General features: G+C 35.8%; 1 long non-coding RNA gene across 1 annotated transcript; it reads right to left on the bottom strand.

The window, feature by feature from the left end:
• Positions 1–299: 299 nt before the first annotated feature.
• On the bottom strand, positions 300–4,096 carry LOC140178959 (uncharacterized). Its single transcript, XR_011872164.1, has 2 exons — positions 3,147–4,096; positions 300–494 (listed from the first exon to the last, which is right to left on the bottom strand). It is a non-coding gene; the product is annotated as an uncharacterized lncRNA (long non-coding RNA).
• Positions 4,097–19,737: the final 15,641 nt, after the last annotated feature.

Raw genomic sequence — 19,737 nt, 5'->3', positions numbered from 1 at the left:
TTGAGTGTGTATTTCTTAGTCCGTGGATGACAGACACTCAGAGTATGCAATGAAGCATAGTCAGTCCATTCCCAAGGCTCTAACAGGAACGAACTGCTCTGATACCATTTGTAACGACTCAACTTCCAGAACGTCATGATCGTACCAAAAGTAAGGCGTTACTAACCTGTTTTCCTTTATTAACTATTTACTATTGAGCCTTTAGTTCGATATCGCGACTTAGTTTTACAAAAAAATGCCAGAAAAATTTTGTTTGTTTTTTTTTATTTATCAAAATCATGTCAAGGTTCAACAAGAAATAATAATCACAAAATTATTAATAATAATAAATATTATACAAAAGAATTTAACTGAAACTCATGTAACTCCTATCCCTCTGTATAAAATAAAGATTAAAGTAATAAGGGCGAGGGAACTCTATGAAAACAACTTAACTCATAAATATAGTCCAACAATCGTCCGCAACTTCAAACTGAGTCTTCGAACCTGTGTCACTGAAAGGGTGGAAGATTTTGGGGTAAGAACAAACCACACGTTCTCAATAGGGAATAGGAATGCCGTAAAAGTAATGATTAACATGCAAATAATTAACTTTGCTTAATAAACTATCTTTGTCAACCCTTTTGAAATACTTTTTAATCTTACTTTAGATAAATAGTTACTTTCTTTAAATTTCTAAAGCCGAAACAGATCTCAATCGCAAAACTTGTCATATTAAATATCTTTCAGCCACATAATTGATTCTCAGTCATAACAACAGTTATTAATCATCTCTATCCATTCACAAACTACTAGCACAAATAAGAAACTCAATTCAACACACAAACAAATCACAATAAAACAAACAATACAATAACAGAGAAGTAATACAAGCAAACACAACCAAATATAAATGCACATCCAATTTGATGCATGTCGGTCCTAAGCAGGCCATGAGCTCACGTGTCAGTTTACACCCTGCAGCCCGACATTACCTAGGAACAAGACCCAGATATGGCTTCCCTTTGTGTCCTTAGTGCATATGTGTCGGTGGTAAGAATATCACTCCTTCGTGACTACCGGCCGTTGGCGCAAAGCCCGACCCCATAGTATACGCACAAAGGGAAACAGTGATCCTCAGTTCGTGGGCATCCCCGAGATCAATTAACAAACAAAACAATGATCCTCAGTTCGTGGGTTTTCCCGAGATCAACATACAACAACAAACATGATCCTCAGTTCGTGGGTTATACCCGAGACCAATACACAGCAAACAACGATCTTCAGTTCGTGGGATATACCCGAGATCAATATATAACCGTTAGTGGGTTATTCCCATAATCAATGATTATCAGTTCGTGGGTTTTTCCCACATAAAACAAATAACAATCTATAGGTTTCCCCGAGATTAATGATCATTCAGTTCGTGGGTACTTCCCGATTTTAACCAATTATCAATTCGTAGGTTTTCCCCGTAGTTAAACAACTAACAGTTCGTGGGGTTTTTCCTCCTTTTATCACTTTTTATTGTCCTTTCTAAAACGCAACAATCCACATATCAATTCGTCATTCTCTCTTTCCCTTTGAGTTCTTAACATTTTTCTTTAAACTTTTCTTGACTTTCTCAGGTATTTATCCATAAAAATATTCACCATCAAGTCAGTCATAATCTCTACTTTAGCAATCTTGACTCAAGCCATCTTTAAAACTATTTTTCAATTTGGTTCTCTATCGAAAGACTCAAGAAAAATAATTTATTTTAAATTCATTAAACATTTTTCAAAACATAACCTCTCTTTAGAAATAATCAAATAAAACTCTTTCTCAAGTTTACTAACTTCACAAAGATTCAAAAATCATCTCTCTTACTATTCAAATTCAAATATTATTATTTCACCAAATTTCTAAAAAGGTAGTCTTTTATTTCAAGCCCAAAACATAACTCTTTCTATATTGAATCAAATTCAAAACATAATTTCTTTCTTAAATAATTCAAGTTCGAAACATAATTCCTTTCCTTGATAAATTGAACTCAAAATATTTTAATTCTTTTCTAAACTAAATAAAGCTCAAGTAATATAATTTTCCAAATTCAAAGCTTCTAAAATAACTTTTCAAATGAAACCTAAGATTTTTATAAAATTTCGGCAGCACCTCCCCTAAAACTCGGACTTAACCACCCTTACGGGTTCCCTCTTTTCAACATCTCATCAAACCTTTCTCATCAATTATCACAACAGGAGATTCTCAATCAATCAGAAATTCATAATTTGCAATAATCAACAATTAAAGCATAGTTCGCAATTTCCACATAATCTATCTATCCCACTTCCATCTCATCAATTTATAATTATTTTCAACATATCATAGAATCCTTTCAAAATTAAACTCAGTCAACCAGTAATCCCAAAAATCAGCCTTCCATAATTTAAAGTCATTTACTTGTTAACAAAGTAACTATTTTGTTTTAGAAGTTATATTTCAAGAGAATAATTCGGTAATCAAACTTCAATCTTTTAGCAATTCTCAAACATAACTCTAATTAATCACGAATCAACATTAACAAGCATCAAAACCAATTCCAACCAGTCACAAGTCAATTTCACAGCCATTCCGACATATCAGATTACTAAAATCAACAACAAACGCTTATTCTCAATAATCAAAATACAGCCACAACTCAAACCATCACAACAATCCCAAACCAAACACAAATCCAACTCAGTTCATCAATTATCAATACGACAACTTTTCAATAGTTAACTCATCAAATTTCAATTTAACAAGTATTATCAAATGAATCACCATTCACAACCACATTTCAATCAATTCAGCAATATCATATAAGATCAGAATTTTCAACGAATCCATGAAAATCAGAAAAACCAATATCAGTCACAGCATTAACCAAAATTAATCTTGTCAAATTAATTACTCACAATAACAAGTCCCAGTGTCATTCACAGCCATAACCTAAACTCATTAAACTAATTGAAACACTAAAACATCATCTTAATACCAAACTTAATCCTAATTTCACAACCTCAAACTAAGTTCATTTCAATCAATTAATCACATAAAATATTTATAAATTATTCGCAATTATTCATTAAACTTCATTGGCATTCATAAATTAAAAACAGTTAATTTCAAATAAAATCCCCTACCTCAGAGTGTCGAAATTTGCAGAATTTAAACGCAACACACCCAGTATTCCAAATCCACAGTAGCAGCAGTAGTTTTGGCATTTCTAATCGACAATAGCGGCACTCTGTCAGGTTTTGGCACCCGCTCTGTTCCCATAGCAGCCACAGTGGTGGTCCTGGGCAGCTCCGGTGGCAGTAGAAAGCCTCAGTGTCAACCAAACGGCGATGGTAACGCCTCAGAATGGATCTAGAGCAAGGACAGAGCAACAAAACCAACAGTTCCAGTAGTGGCAGTGGCTTCTTCTCAAATTCTAGAAACTAGAAGCAAAGGCAGAACTGGCGAGCCCTCCTCCTCCAACGGCGGCTTGGTGAGACGCAGCAGCAATAGAGTACGACAATAGCGGTGATGGCTACACGTAGCGACAACGTCTTCCCTCTTTCCTGTGAACTCGACGGCTTCACTCTCTTCTCGACGGCAGCGAGCTCACAGCAACGGCTAGGCGGTGACCGATCTAAGGGAGACGACGAGCAAGGACAGCGGTCGCTGCTCGTGGTGGTCGCCCTCCTCTGTTCAACGACGTCAGTGGCGGGACGGGCTTGGTGGGAGGCAGAACGATGACTGGACAGTGACGATCGGCGTGGCTTCGACGGTGATGCTCCTCGCAGCCCTACAAACGGCGACGACGAACCTGATGGTGACGAGAGGCGCGGCAGAGCGGGTGGAGCTGGACGGTGGCTAGGCACGGCTCCCTCTTCTCCGATTTCCCCCTCCCCTGGTTCCCCCCTGACTCCTCACTCTCCCTCTCTGATGTTCTGTTTCTGAAGCATGTATTACGTTGGAGGGGGTTTGATGGCTGGGATAAGAAATTAGGGTTAGGGTTTCTGGGATTTGGGAATTAGGGTTTCTGATTCAATTTGGGAATTTGGGGTTAGGAATTAGGATTTTATAAAAGAATAAGGATAGGTATGAATAGATATTTTGATAAAATTGAAGGGTAGAGTAATTTTAAAATCAAATATACTCTATTAAAAATATTTAGAAATAATATTTATCATCATATTGCTAAGTTCAATCAATTATTTCAAATTTAAAATATAAAATGAACATATTAATCAGATTTTATAAAATATAATTTAAACTCAATATTAATCATTCAAATTAAATGATATAACTTTTAATTATTTTTCTATCACCAAAACTTTAATTTCAAATTATAAAATAACCAATTATAATAAAAGTTGTATATAAATATTAATTAATTTAAACTTAAAGTATTTATAAATATCAATCTAATCATTTATAATAAAATAATTTCTAGGAGTTCAAATTAATAACATAATTCATTCAAAATAGAATTGATTTAAATTAAATTATACAATTCTTCTTATTTTTCAATTATCAAAATTATAATTTCAATTATACCAAATATCTAATAAAGATTATATAAAAATTCTAATTAATTTAAACTTCAATTATCATGAAATTCCATTTAATTACCTTTAGTAAAATAATTTTCTTAAAATAAAATTATCAACAAATAAAATAAATCACAAATAACTAATTATTTGATTTTCAAAAACTAGAGATGTTACATTCTACCCACCTTAGAAAAATTTTCGCCTTTAAAAATTGCTAGAATAAAATAAATTCAAACTTAAATCAAGGAAAATAGAATATATGAACAAAAACATAGGCATTGTCAAGGATGAATATTCAAAGAGTCATATTCATAGGCAAGCAAAGGTATACAAGAATGACAAAGTATGGCTGGGAACAATCAAATCACATTCTAAGGAGGAAATTCAAACCAGAGAATTCCAATGAAAGCAATGAAGAAAAAGATGGCACGAGTTTGCGTGGCACATATAAAGATTACACGTCAAAACGAAGCTAACTTTATAACTTCTAACGCTCCCAAAACTCGTGAATCGCATTACCTATTCTTCTATTTCGTCTATGATAACCCATTAGTGTTCCCATATACATAAATTATTAGTATTAAGTTGGCCAGACCTAATACAATGAGGCATGCAATGGTAGACTAATAGCGTTAATCATCAGACAGTCATGCACATAAAACTCAAACTCTTGTTATCAGAACAAGTCACAAAGCATGACAGACACTCAGAGTATGCAATGAAGCATAGTCAGTCCATTCCCAAGGCTCTAACAGGAACGAATTGCTCTGATACCATTTATAACGACCCAACTTCCAAAACGTCATGATCGTACCAAAAGTAAGGCATTACTAACCTGTTTTTCTTTCTTAACTATTTACTATTAAGCCTTTAGTTCGATATCGCGACTTAGTTTTACAAAAAAATGCCAGAAAAATTTTGTTTGTTTTTTTTTATTTATCAAAATCATGTCAAGGATCAACAAGCAATAATAATCACAAAATTATTAATAATAATAAATATTATACAAAAGAATTTAACTGAAACTCATGTACAACTCCTATCCATCTATATAAAATAAAGATTAAAGTAATAAGGGTGAGGGAACTCTATGAAAACAACTTAACCCATAAATATAGTCCAACAATCGTCCGCAACTTCAAACTTAGTCTTCGAACCTGTGTCACTGAAAGGGTGGAAGATTTTGGGGTGAGAACAAACCACACGTTCTCAGTAGAGAATGGGAATGTCGTAAAAGTAATGATTAACATGCAAATAATTAACTTTGCTTAATAAACTATCTTTGTCAACCCCTTTGAAATACTTTTTAATCTTACTTTAGATAAATAGTTACTTTCTTTAAATTTCTAAAGCCGAAACAGATCTTAATCACAAAACTTGTCATATTAAATATCTTTCAGCCACATAATTGATTCTCAGTAATAACAACAGTTATTAATCATCTCTATCCATTCACAAACTACTAGCACAAATAAGAAACTCAATTCAATAGACAAACAAATCACAATAAAACAAACAATACAATCACAGAGAAGTAATACAAGCAAACACAACCAAATATAAATGCACAACCAATATGATGCATGTCTGTCCTAAGCAGGCCATGAGCTCACGTGTCAGTTTACAACCTGCAGCCCGACATTACCTAGGAACAAGTCCTAGATAGGGCTTCCCTTTGTGTCCTTAGTGCATATGTGTCGGTGGTAAGAATACCACTCCTTCGTGACTACCGACCGTCGGCACAAAGCCCGACCCCATAATATACGCACAAGGGGAAACAGTGATCCTCAGTTCATGGGCGTCACCGAGATCAATTCACAAACAAAACAATGATCCTCAGTTCGTGGGTTTCCCCGAGATCAACATACAACAACAAACATGATCCTCGGTTCGTGGGTTATACCCGAGACCAATACACAGCAAACAACGATCTTCAGTTCGTGGGATATACCCGAGATCAACATATAACCGTTAGTGGGTTATTCCCGTAATCAATGATTATCAGTTCGTGGGTTTTTCCCACATATAAAACATATAACAATCTATAGGTTTTCCCGAGATCAATGATCATTCAGTTCGTAGGTACTTCCTGATTTTAACCAATTATCAATTTGTGGGTTTTCCCCGTTGTTAAACAACTAACAGTTCGTGGGGTTTTTCCTCCTTTTATCACTTTTCATTATCCTTTCTAAAACGCAACAATCCATATATCAATTCGTCATTCTCTCTTTCCCTTTGAGTTCTTAACATTTTTCTTTAAACCTTTCTTAACTTTCTCAGGTATTTATCCATAAAAATCTTCACCATCAAGTCAGTCATAATCTCTACTTTAGCAATCTTGACTCAAGCCAACTTTAAAACTATTTTTCAATTTGGTTTTCTAGCGAAAGACTCAAAAAAAATCATTTATTCTAAATTCATTAAACACTTTTCAAAACATAACCTCTCTTTAGAAATAATCAAATAAAACTCTTTCTCAAGTTTACTAACTTCACAAAGATTCAAAAATCATCTCTCTTACTATTCAAATTCAAATATTATTATTTCACCAAATTTCTAAAAAGGTAGTCTTTTATTTCAAGCCCAAAACATAACTCTTTCTATATTGAATCAAATTCAAAACATAATTTCTTTCTTAAATAATTCAAGTTCGAAACATAATTCCTTTCCTTGATAAATTGAACTCAAAATATTTTAATTCTTTTCTAAACTAAATAAATCTCAAGTAATATAATTTTCAAAATTCAAAGCTTCTAAAATAACTTTTCAAATGAAACCTCAGATTTTTATAAAATTTCGGCAGCACCTCCCCTAAAACTCGGACTTAACCACCCTTACGGGTTCCCTCTTTTCAACATCTCATCAAACCTTTCTCATCAATTATCACAACAGGAGATTCTCAATCAATCAGAAATTCATAATTCGCAATAATCAACAATTAAAGCATAGTTCGCAATTTCCACATAATCCATCTATCCCACTTCCATCTCATCAATTTATAATTATTTTTAACATATCATAGAATCCTTTCAAAATTAAACTCAGTCAACCAGTAATCCCAAAAATCAGCCTTCTATAATTTAAAGTCATTTACTTGTTAACAAAGTAACTATTTTGTTTTAGAAGTTATATTTCAAGAGAATAATTCGGTAATCAAACTTCAATCTTTTAGCAATTCTCAAACATAACTCTATTTAATCACGAATCAACATTAACAAGCATCAAAACCAATTCCAACCAGTCACAAGTCAATTTCACAGCCATTCCAACATATCAGATTACTAAAATCAACAACAAACGCTTATTCTCAATAATCAAAATACAGCCACAACTCAAACCATCACAACAATCCCAAACCAAACACAAATCCAACTCAGTTCATCAATTATCAATACGACAACTTTTCAATAGTTAACTCATCAAATTTCAATTTAACAAGTATTATCAAATGAATCACCATTCACAACCACATTTCAATCAATTCAGCAATATCACATAAGATCAGAATTTTCAACAAATCCATCAAAATCAGAAAAACCAATATCAGTCACAGCATTAACCAAAATTAATCTTGTCAAATTAGTTACTCATAATAACAAAACCCAGTGACATTCACCACCATAACCTAAACTCATTAAACTAATTGAAACACTAAAACGTCATCTTAATACCAAACTTAATCCTAATTTCACAACCTCAAACTAAGTTCATTTCAATCAATTAATCACACAAAATATTTATAAATTATTCATAATTATTCATTAAACTTCATTGGCATTCATAAATTAAAAACAGTTAATTTCAAATAAAATCCCCTACCTCAGAGTGTCGAAATTTGTAGAATTTTAACGCGACACACCCAGTATTCTAAATCCACAGCAGCAGCAGTAGTTTTGGCATTTCTAATCGACAATAGCGGCACTGTCAGGTTTTGGCACCCGCTCTGTTCCCATAGCAGCCACAGTAGTGGTCCTGGGCAGCTCCGGTGGCAGTGGAAAGCCTCAATGTTAGCCAAACGGCGATGGTAACGCCTCAGAGTGGATCTAGAGCAAGGACAGAGCAACAAAACCAACAGTTCCAGCAGTGGCAGTGGCTTCTTCTCAGATTCCAGAAACTAGAAGCAAAGGCAGAACTGGCGAGCCCTCCTCCTCCAACGGCGGCTTGGTGAGACGCAGTAGCAACAATGTACGACAACAGCGGCGATGGCTTCACGTAGCGACAACGTCTTCCCTCTTTCCTGTGAACTCGATGGCTTCACTCTCTTCTCGACGACAGCGAGCTCACAGCAACGGCTAGGCGGCGACGGATCTAAGGGAGACGACGAGCAACGACAGTGGTGGCTGCTCGTGGTGGTCGCCCTCCTCTGTTCGGCGACGTCAGTGGCGGGACGGGCTTGGTGGGAGGCAGAACGACGACTGGGCAGCGACGATCGGTGTGACTTTGACAGCGATGCTCCTTGCGGCTCTACAAACGGCGACAATGAACCTGATGATGACGAGAGGCGCGACAGAGCGGGCGGAGCTGGACGGTGGCTAGGAACGGTTCCCTCTTCTCCGATTTTCCCCTCCCCTGGTTCACCCCTGACTCCTCACTCTCCCTCTCTGATGTTCTTTTTCTGAAGCATGTATTACGTTGGAGGGGGTTTGGTGGCTGGGATAAGAAATTAGGGTTAGAGTTTCTGGGATTTGGGAATTAGGTTTTCTGATTCAATTTGGGAATTCGGGGTTAGAAATTAGGATTTTATAAAAGAATAAGGATAGGTATGAATAGATATTTTGATAAAATTGAAGGGTAGAGTAATTTTAAAATCAAATATACTCTATTAAAAATATTTAGGAATATTATTTATCATCATATTGCTAAATTTAATCAATTATTTCTAATTTAAAATATAAAATGAACATATTAATCACATTTTATAAAATGTAATTTAAACTTAATATTAATTATTCAAATTAAATGATATAACTTTTAATTATTTTTCTATCCCCGAAACTTTAATTTCAAATTATAAAATAACCAATTATAATAAAAATTGTATATAAATATTAATTAACTTAAACTTAAAGTATTTATAAATATCAATCTAATCATTTCTAATAAAATAATTTCTAGGAGTTCAAATTAATAACATATTTCATTTAAAATAGAATTTATTTATATTAAATTATACAATTCTTCTTATTTTTCAATTATCAAAATTTTAATTTCAATTATACCAAATATCTAATAAAGATTATATAAAAATTCTAATTAATTTAAACTTAAATTATCATGAAATTCTATTTAATTACCTTTAGTAAAATAATTTTCTTAAAATAAAATTATCAACAAATAAAATAAATCACAAATAACTAATTATTTGATTTTCAAAAACTAGGGATGTTACACGTAGCGTTCTTCAATTGAGCATAGCGTTCCTCTGGATTGCTTCCTTCTCTGTTTCTACTTTTCATCTGTCATCAATCAAACATTCAATCAAAGCCTTGCTAAAATCATAAGATTTTGCATCATTCATAATAATCACATAATTCTTGCATAAATCTCATGATAATGCATAAAATCAACAATGTTTAACTGAATCAAGATAGACATAAAATTCCACTCCAATCACTTACTTATTGTGCAAGAAACGTATGAAACCTAATGAAAATAAGTAAAAATTGCTAGTAAAACTAGCATAAAATGACTTGTCATCAGCACCACAGTTTCATCCCCTTTTAGGGCCGTATTTTCAGAAATTACACATTTTAAACAGGCTATATATGGGGGTTTCTTCTCCAACACCTCTGTAAAAGAGATATTGACTTGTAGCTTCCTGAGGACTACCAAGAACTGAGCAAGTTGCTCTTCCTCAAGCTCCTTTTGCACGTCTGGAGAGGGTTAGTCTTCAGGCTCCTTCATCTTCATGGGGCGTGTGTGAGTACACTCCCAATCTCCTCCTGAGCCTTGTTCTACTTCAGTTCCTCAACAACTTTCTCCTCCTTGGGTTCGAACTTAGCTTCCATAGTGAGGGCCTTGCACTCTTCCTTTAGATTTACCCCTGTGTTGTTTGTAAGGGTGTTGGAGGGTGCCTCGGGTATCCTCTTGCTCAACTGACCTACCTGTATCTCCAAATTCCTAATGGAAGACCTAGTCTCTGCCATGAAACTATGAATGGTCTTGGAGAGGTTAGAGACTATAGTAGCCAGGTCAGAGAGGCTCTATGTGGGCATCTCCATCTGCTGCTGAGAGGGCTGGAATTGTCTGTTATTGAACCTGTTTTGATTGTTTCCACCCTGATTACTATTGAAGCCTTGTTGAAGCCTCTGCTAATCTCTCCACCCGAAGTTAGGGTGATTCCTCCATCCCTGATTAAAAGTGTTTTAATAGGGATTATTATTGGGATTTCTGGAGGAATTCCCTACGTAATTTACTTCCTCTATAGTGGTCCAAGAATTGTCACCAGCGTCTCCTTTATAGGATGCATCTTGAGTTATAATAGTTGAGACCTGCATCCTACTCAAGTGCTGGGAGATCATATTGATCTACTGGGACATGACCTTGTTTTGCGCTAGAATGGCTCCAGAGTGCCCACCTCCATAACTCTTCACTTTTCAGGAGTCCAGTGTTCACAAGGTTTCTCTCATAAGTGTACATATATTGGTTGTTGGCAACCAAATCAATGAGCTCCTACGCTTCTTCAGGTGTCTTCTTCATGTGGAGTGAGCCACCAACAGAGTGATCCAATGACATCTTGGACATCTCAGAGAGGCCATCATAGAAGATCTCTAACATGGTCCACTCTGAGATCATGTCAGGAGGGCATCTCCTAATCCGCTGTTTGTACCTCTCCCAGGCTTCATAGAGGGACTCTCCTTCTTTCTATCTGAAAGTCTGGACTTTTACCCTAAGCTTACTCAGCTTCTGAGGTGGAAAAAACTTGGTCAAAAATCCATTGACCACCTTCTCCCATGTGTCCAGGCTCTCCTTATGCTGAGAATCCAGCCATAGCTTTGCTCTGTCCCTTACAGCAAAGGGGAAGAGCATGAGCTTGTAAACCTTAGTATTCACTCTATTTGTCTTAATAGTATCACAAATCTGTAGGAAATTCGATATGAACTTGTTGTGGTCTTCCTGCGAGAGTCCATGAAACTGACAATTATGCTGTACCAGAGTGACCATTTGAGGCTTAAACTCGAAGTTGTTGGCAACTATGGCAGGTATAGATATGCTGCACCCATGGAAGTCAGATGCGGGTGTAGTGTAAGAGCCAAGGACCTTCCTTGTGTCTCCTCCATCGTTTAGATTAGCTGCCATAGCTGTATTGATAAACCACAATTTTATGATTTATTTTGTATTGAATTTTGTGAATTTTATCAACTTTTCTCACATTTATTCACTAAAATAGCATGGTTTTGTGAATTTCTCCTAATTGTGCTTAATGATTGAAAACATGCTTTTTAGGCTTTCAAATTGCTAAATTTAATCCAATTTTCTCCCATTCGATGCCTCGATATGTTTGTTTGAGTGATTTAAGGTTTTGAAGGCAAGAATGACTCGAAAGAAATGGAAGACAAGCATGCAAAGTGGAGAATTTATGAAGAAATGAGGATTTATAGAATTCATGGCGACGCGTATACGTGGCCCACGGGTACGCGTGACAAGCAGCACATGACCAACTTAAAGGTAATACGCTTGGGGCGATTTCTGAGCCATCGAGGCCCAAATCTAACTTATTTCTGATGTTATTGAACCCAAGAATTGAAGAGGGAATGAACAAAGTAGCGATACAGTAGTTTTTACCATGTTTTAGGTTAGAATTCTAGAGAAAAAAGCTCTCTCTTCTCTTTAGAATTTAGGGTAGAATTAGGTTAATCTTTCTTTGATTTAGGTTTTATTTCTTATCTTGATTTATTTTCATTGCAATTTCTTGTTACTACATCGTTGCTTTCTTAGTTCTTCTTGTTAGTTTTTTCTATTTTGTTACTTTCATGTTTATGAGCACTTTGTTGATTTTAATTTCAATTAATGCAATTTATGTTTTTATGTCTCTTATTGTTTAATTGAGTTGTTATTGTTACTTTCTTGCTTTGGGTAGTCATAGATTTTATATTTCTTGTTAATTTTGTATGCTTTTATTTTATGCCTTCCAAGTGTTTGATAAAATGCTTGTGCAGAGATTTTAGTGTAGAATTTTGTATTCTTGGCTTGGGATGATAACTTGGGTGACCTTGAGTTACTAATGTCCAAGTAATTGATAATTTGTTTCCATTGACACTAGCCTTCACTCTTTCAATTGGTGAGATAGTTAGGACTTATGGGCGCTCATTTGACTTTCCTTCAATTGTTAGAGGATGACAAAATGGGATTGATCTTTGCAATTATCATATTGTGGTTGGTAACAAGGATAGTGATCCTTAACCATAAACCCTTGCCAATACCTTTTTACCATTTGATTTCCTTTCCTTTATTAGTTAATTGTCATTTACCTTCATGTTATTTACATTTCTTGTCAATTGCTATCTCACCCCCAATTTCCCTCAGAGCCAATAATTGAGCACTTCATTACAATTCCTAGGGAGAACGACCCTAGATTAATACTCCCGGTTATTTTGATTTGTATTGTGACAACCTTTTAAACTTTGATTGAGGATTAATTGTTGATTTGGACTATGCTTGCAACGAAATCCCTTTGAGAAATTCTACACTGACATTAATCCTCTATCAAATTTTTGGCGCCGTTGCCGGGGAGTTGCAAATGTGTGCTTGTTATTGGTTGTTGTATATATGTGAATATTGTGAATAGTTTGATTTTTGGTTTGTTTGTTAGTTTTTGCTGGTTTTAGGAGTTTACTTTCACTAGTTCTTATTAGTGTTTGTTTTTATTTTCTATTCCTACTATGAATTCTCACCCTTTTGCCTATGAGTTTGGTTCTAACTATGTTGTAGAAAATGGGAATTACAATGACAACTTGCATCAAGGATGGGACAATCAAAGGTGGGAGGTGCCATATGCTTATGATAAACCCTCTTGGCAACAACCCCATCCAACATACTATGAACAAGAGTCATCCATGATGCATACCAAGACAATGGCTATGGTGGACCTCCTTGTGATTATTAACAACCCCCACCATATCCCTATGAACCCCCTCCTCAATATAGCCCTCAACCACCATACTCACAAGCCTCATACCACCAAACACCTTCATATGATCCTAACCCATATACACCATACCAACAACCATATGAACTATACATAGAATCACTCTAATTCCAATATCAATACTCCCAAAGACCACAACCTCACTACTATTACCAAGATGAACCAACTCCCATATATGAGAACTTTCAATCACATGATGAATTCTTCCTTCCGCCACAACCCTCCATGGAAGAATATCTATATCTATCAATCCAAGAGCAATATGATCCTACATATGTTAGTCAAGTAGAACAAGAGCCAAGGGATCGTCTCAAAGAAGCGATGGATCGGTTTAGAGCAATATTAGTTCAAAAGGAGCAAGAGGAAGGCCAAAAGAGGCACGAAAATATCATGGCTAACCTTGCCAAAATTAAAGCCAACTTGGACTCATGGGACTCATGCAACAAACAAAGTATTTTCACGGAAGAATGTGGAGCATCAACCGAAGAGTAGAGCATGAAAGAGATCTTGGAGTCTCAACTTGGGAACAAGGAGATAGAGTATGTCTTGCAACAAGTGAAAGGGATGGAGATTCTTGAAGAAGAAGAAGTGGTTGAAGACCTACACGAAGTTGAATAAGAGGTGGATTCTAAGCTTGAGAACACTTCCACACCAAGTAATATTGTTGATGATTTTGTGGAAGTTGTTGAACCTTCTTCTATTGAACTTGAAATTGATGTTGAGGAGGATAATGTGCAACCTCCTAAGCATATTATGGATGATGAAAGATTGGAAGAATTTGAACAAGCAACAAGTCCTACTATTGAAGATGATTCCGCACCAACCAATGTGCTAATTGAGATTGTTGAACCTTCCTCATTGTGTTGTAAAATTGACGATAAGAAGGACCATGCACAAACTCCAACACATGACTTGAGCATTGAGGAATGTGTAGAAGAAGTTGGTGAGCAAGGAATTGAAATTGAAGACGCTTGTGACGAATGGATTTTTGTTAGTAAAGAATTCACAAAATAAACTCTCGTTGCTAGTATAGTTTCTGAACCAACAAAGAATCCTTTCGTACAAAAACTTATTTGTCACTAAAGCAAACCTAATAAAAACAATAACCGAAGTATTTAAACCTCGGGTCATCTCTCAAGGAATTGCAGGGAGGTGTAGTTATTATTGGTTATGGAAAAGTATATTTTTGGGTTTTTGAAAGGTTGAACAAGGAATGTAAATAATAAGAAAATAAATTAATAATTAAGTGAACTCTTGGCAAGGTATGAGAATTAGACGTCCTATCCTAGTTATCCTTATCAATTGTGATGAGAATTGTTCATTGCTCCCACTTAGTTAACCCTTACTAAATAAAGGAAAGTCAAGTGGACCAATCAATTTGATTCCTCAAGTCCTAGTCAACTTCTAAGGAAAGACTAGCTTTAGAGGGATCCAAATCAACCAGCAAATTTCAATTATCAGTCAATAAAGGAGTTTGATAACTCAAGCGTCTCCAATTACTCAACCAAAGATAAGAATGTAAAAAGCTAAATTAAAATCATAAATATGAAATACCTCAAATTACATTAAATAACGAAATCAAATCTAATATGAAGTTCATAAACCAAATTGGGGAAATAAATAAACTAGAATGCTAGAATAAATAAAAGTAGAAGAGAAACTAAATTAAAGGAACATTGAACCTGGAATTGGGAAGAAATAAACCTAAAACTAAGAGAAATCCTAAAACCTAGAGAGAGGAGAGAGCCTCTCTCCCTAGAAACTACATCTAAAACCTAAATTGTGTGAATGAATGTTGTGTATGTTGTTCCTACTTGTCCCCTGGCTTTAGTCTGCGTTTCTGGGCCGAAAACTGAGTCCAAACTCAGCCCAAAATCGCCCCTAGCGTTTTCTGCGATTTCTGCAGGTAGCGCATGTCACGCGTACGCGTCAGGTACGCGCACGCGTCGTCGTGCAAACTCCAATTCACGCGTATACGTCACGTACGCGCACTGATGAGCAGATAATTTATACGCTTTTTGGCACTACATTTAGGTAGTTTTTAGTATGATTTAGTTAGTTTTTATTATATTTTTATTAGTTTTTATTCAAAAATCACATTTCTAGGATTTACTATGAGTTTGTTTGTTTTTCTGTAATTTCAGGTAATTTCTGGCTGAAATTGAGGGACCTGAGAAAAAATCTGATTCAGAGGCTAAAAAAGGACTGCAGATGCTGTTGGATTCTGACCTCCCTGCACTCGAAATGGATTTTTTGGAGCTACAGAAGCCCAATCGGCATGATCTCAATTGCATTGGAAATTAGACATCTTGGGCTTTCCAGCAATATATAATAGTTCATACTTTGCCCGATTTGAGATCACGCAAACTGGTGTTTAACGCCAACTTTCTACCCTATTCTGGCGTTAAACGCCAGAACTGGCATAAAAACTGGAGTTAAATGCCAGAAACAGGCAGCAACCTGGTGTTTAACTCCAAGAAAAGTCTCTACACATGGAAGCTTCAATGCTCAGCCCAAGCACACACCAAGTGGGCCCCGGAAGTGGATTTCTGTACTATCTATCTTAGTTTACCCATTTTCTGTAAACCTAGGTTATTAGTTTAGTATAAAAACTACTTTTAGAGATTTATTTTGTACCTCATGACATTTTTACATCAAAACTTGTATTCTCTATGGTATGAGTCTCTAAACTCCATGGTTGGGGGTGAGGAGCTCTGTTGTGTCTCGATAAATTAATGCAATTACTACTGTTTTCCATTCAATCACGCTTGTTTCTATTCTAAGATATTCACTCGCACTTCAACCTGATGAATGTGATGATCCGTGACACTCATCATCATTCTCACCTATGAACGCGTGCCTGACAACCACCTCCGTTCTATTTGCAATAGCTTGAGTGCATATCTCTTGGGTTTCTAATCTAAGATTAGAACCTTCGTGGTATAGGCTAGAATTATTGGCGGCCATTCTTGAGATCCGAAAAGTATAAACCTTGTCTGTGGTATTCCAAGTAGGATCTGGGATGGGATGACTGTGACGAGCTTCAAACTCGCGAGTGCTGGGCGTAGTGACAGACGCAAAAGGATCAATGGATCCTATTCCAACATGAGTGAGAACCGACATATGATTAGCCGTGTGGTGATAGCGCATTTGGACTATTTTGACTGAGAGGACGGATGGTAGCCATTGACAACGGTGATCCACCAACATACAGCTTGCCATGGAAGGAGCCTTGCGTGCGTGAAGAAGAAGACAGCAGGAAAGCAGAGAGTCAGAAGACAGAGCATCTCCAAAACCTCAACCTGTTCTCCATTACTACATAACAAGTATTTATTTCATGTTTTTTTACTTTTTACAATTAAACTAAGAATCATTACTGATATCCTGACTAAGAATTACAAGATAACCATAGCTTGCTTCAAGCCGACAATCTCCGTGAGATCGACCCTTACTCACGTAAGGTATTACTTGGACGACCCAGTGCACTTGCTGGTTAGTTGTGCGGAATTGCAAAAGTGTGATTGTGATTTCGTGCACCAAGTTTTTGGCGCCGTTGCTGGGGATTGTTCGAGTTTAGACAACTGACGGTTTATTTTGTTGCTTAGATTAGGAAAAATTTTTCTTTTTGGTTTAGAGTCTTCTATTATCGTTTTTGGTTAAAATTTTTAAAATCCTTATTTTATTTTTTTTAATTATTTTCAAAAATTTTCAAAACCAATAACTTCATAATTTAGTCTTCTGTTTGAGTCTAGTTTCATATTTTAAGTTTGGTGTCAATTGCATAATCTTATTTTTCTCTCATTTTTTTCGAATTATCAGTGCTCAGAATATAAAAATTTTTAAGTTTGGTGTCCTTTGTGTTTCTGTTTTCTTAAAAATTTTTCAAAAGTTGCTCTTAGTGTTCATTTTGATATTCAAAGCTTCCTTGTTTATTTTCCTTGTTTTGATCTAAAAATTTTAAGTTTGGTGTCGTTTTTACTGTTTTTCTCCTTCTTCATTAAAATAAAAAATATCTTTTCTCTTTAATTTGATTGATTTTTGAATTCTTCCTTTAGAAATTCAGATTTTTATTTTAAAACTTCTTATTTTATCTTATCTTAGTTTTGGAATTTCAAAAATTCAAATCTTTTTCATAAATCATATCCAAGGTTTTTCAAATTTTTTTAATTAATCAATTATTTTAGTTTTCGAAAATTTTATTTTATTTTTCATTTATTTTATTTTATTTTATTCGGTTGCTTTTAATTAAATAAAAAAAATAAAAATATATTTTATTTGCAATTGACATCAATTCCCTTTTTTCCATCATGGACCAAAGTGGGAATGAACAGTCCAGAAGGACTCTGGGGTCATATGCTAACCCCATTACTGCTGCATATGGGAGTAGCATCTATATACCTCCCATCAGAGCAAGCAGTTTTGAGCTAAATCCTCAGCTCATTGTCATGGTGCAGCAAAATTGCCAGTATACCAGTCTTCCACAGGAAGAACCTATTGAGTTTCTGGCACAGTTCTTGCAAATTGCTGACACAGTACATGACAAGGAAATAGATCAGGATGTCTATAGATTATTACTATTTCCATTTGCTGTAAAAGATCAAGCTAAGAGGTGGTTAAATAACCAACCTACAACAAGCATAAGAACATGAAAACAGTTATCAAACAAATTCCTGAATCAATATTATCCTCCAAAAAGGATGACACAGCTAAGGCTGGACATCCAAGGCTTTAAACAAGAGGATAATGAATCTCCTTACAATGTCTGGGAGAGGTACAGAGGGATGCTAAGGAAATGTCCCTCTGAAATGTTTTCAGAGTGGGTGTAGTTAGACATCTTTTACTATGGGCTTACAGAAAAAGCTCAAACATCTCTAGATCACTCAGCTGGTGGATCTATACACGTGAGAAAGACAATTGAAGAGGCCCAAGAGCTCATTGATACAGTTGCTAGAAATCAGCATCTCTACTTAAGCAGTGAGTCCTCCCTAAAAGAAGAGGCTAAAGCAGTATCCACTGAACTTAGTCCTCAAGAACAACTTGCTGAACTCAATCAACAATTGCTTATTATAACAAAACAGTTCACAGAATTCAAGGAAATGCTCCAAGACACTAAAATTGCTAATCAAAATGTGGAAGCACAATTGGATCAGACAAGACAGCAGCTATCTAAACAGATAACAGAAGAATGCCAAGATGTTCAATTAAGGAGTGGAAAGACATTAAATGTCTCAACTCAAGGCAGCAGAAAGCCAAGAAAGGAACAACTGACAGAGGATGAGCAGACCACTACCTAAAATCCCTCTGAGGATAGTAAGACCCCAGAGAGGAATGATTCTGGCATTTAAACGCCAGAAAAAGGAGGAAAACTGGCGTTAAACGCCCAATCCATGTCCAGTTCTGGCATTCAAACGCCAGAAAAGGGTAGGAATCTGGCGTTAAACGCCCATCCATCTCCCTATCCTGGCGTTCAAACGCCAATGAGGGATCAGACACCTGCAAGTGCTGATAATAACTCCCTCAAGAAGGCTTCTCAACCTGCCTCTGTAGGAAATAAACCTGCAGCAACTAAGGTTGAAGAATATAAAGCCAAGATGCCTTATCCTCAGAAACTCCGCCAAGTGAAACAGGATAAATAATTTTCCCGCTTTGCAGACTATCTCAGGACTTTTGAAATAAAGATTTTGTTTGCAGAGGCACTTGAGCAAATACCCTCTTATGCTAAGTTCATGAAAGAGATCTTAAGTCATAAGAAGGATAGGAGAGAAAATGAAAAAAGTTTTTCTCACTGAAAAATGCAGTGCAGTCATTCTAACAAGCTTACTAGAAAAGCTTAAGGATCCCGGAAGCTTTATGATACCATGCACATTAGAGGGTACTTGTACCAAGACAGCTCTATGTGACCTTGGGGCAAGTATCAATCTAATCCCTGCATCCACTATCAGAAAGCTTGGCTTGACTGAAGAGGTCAAACCAACCCGTATATGTCTTCAAATTGCTGATGGCTCCATTAAATATCCATCAGGCATCATTGAGGACATGATTGTC

The sequence above is a fragment of the Arachis hypogaea genome, chromosome 15, assembly GCF_003086295.3.
Source record: "Arachis hypogaea cultivar Tifrunner chromosome 15, arahy.Tifrunner.gnm2.J5K5, whole genome shotgun sequence".
NCBI lineage: Eukaryota > Viridiplantae > Streptophyta > Magnoliopsida > Fabales > Fabaceae > Arachis > Arachis hypogaea.
The sequence above is the reverse complement of the archived record's forward strand: the minus strand, read 5'-3'. Positions and strand labels throughout refer to the sequence as shown.